This window comes from Cetorhinus maximus, chromosome 21 (assembly GCF_964194155.1).
Source record: "Cetorhinus maximus chromosome 21, sCetMax3.hap1.1, whole genome shotgun sequence".
NCBI classification, from domain to species: domain Eukaryota; kingdom Metazoa; phylum Chordata; class Chondrichthyes; order Lamniformes; family Cetorhinidae; genus Cetorhinus; species Cetorhinus maximus.
Window position 1 is genome coordinate 29,208,459 of NC_135899.1, and position 1,326 is coordinate 29,209,784.

General features: G+C 42.3%; 1 non-coding gene across 1 annotated transcript; it reads left to right on the forward strand.

The window, feature by feature from the left end:
• Positions 1 to 995: 995 nt before the first annotated feature.
• Positions 996 to 1,069, forward strand: trnan-guu (transfer RNA asparagine (anticodon GUU)). The gene has a single exon. It is a non-coding gene; the product is annotated as a tRNA-Asn (tRNA).
• Positions 1,070 to 1,326: the final 257 nt, after the last annotated feature.

A 1,326-nucleotide genomic window follows, 5' to 3' on the forward strand; every position in this document is an offset into this window, starting at 1 on the left:
AGAGCCAGTGCTTATCGAATTTGAACTGAGGAAGTAAAAGGATTTTTGGAAACGAGTTGTGAACCTGTGGAGTACATGAGCACAGGACATCGGCTATGCCTGATTTCATAGCACTGTGGATCACAAGCATTCAAATCCCACCCCAATGTTTGAGCACAAAATATCCGACTTTGCCTTGGAGCAATGATAAATTAGTGGTTCGGCCCTCAGCACTTAAAGATACAAAAGCAGAAGAAATCATTCCAGATGTTAAGAACTCGCTGAGTAAAATCACGAATCTCCACAGCTCTCATCACCTACTCGGTCTGTGTTATTTTAAACCATTAACTTACATTTTATTCCTTCAGTTCCCGACACTTTAGTCAGTGAAAGCACTCTGTCCGGATTTGCTGTTAGATTTCCGCTCATTCCCCGGTATTATTAAACACCTGCATTCAATCTCCGCTTAACCTTCTTTGCTCTAATGAGAACAACCAAGCCTCCATATTCTCTCCTTTGAACTGAATTTCCTCATCCCTGGACATCAGGCAACGGGGAAGCCCGCGCAATGTTTTGGAAAATATTGCCAGTTGGGAATTGGGAATATTGGAAACGGAACAAAACTGAAAACCTCGTTCCAGCTTTGTGAATCTTGAGCAAGACTGTGGGAAACGGAATCAGAGGAGAATGAAGGGCGAACAGCCCGACTGATCGGAGACAGTCAAAGCAACTTTCCCTCCATCAAGACGTTAAAACATTTAATCGGAACCGATTACTGAAAAGAAATGATATTTATAATCGGCAGAGATCGTTGTTGTTGCTCATCAGCAAATAAAGTGTAATATTGGTTTCAGGACAGTGCGAATATTTGGAACAGAAAATGCCAGGCTCCGATGGAAAAGCCTGGAAAAGACTTAATATTGGTGATTTGGAACTTTATGCAATGGACAAAATCAGACTCTGCCCATGTACTCAGAAATGTTCAATACTTTACTTTACAAATGGGGTGAGAGGCTGTCTCTGTGGCGCAATCGGTTAGCGCGTTCGGCTGTTAACCGAAAGGTTGGTGGTTCGATCCCACCCAGGGACGATCAATTTTTTTCGCCATGATAAATTACATCATGCCTCAAAGCTTTGAGTCGTTGCAAAATAAATTGCTAATCAATGAGTTCCCACCGAGATGATTATGCGTCTTCATTCCAAATGAAACTTTCGACATCCACCCCATTAGAAGTGCTATCAATTGGGCTGATAGCCGAATTGATATTGTATCAACGGACACATTCCAAATACAGCGTTTTTCCGCTTACCTTCGTGAGAAACGTTGCCAAACTAAGGATTCGTCAC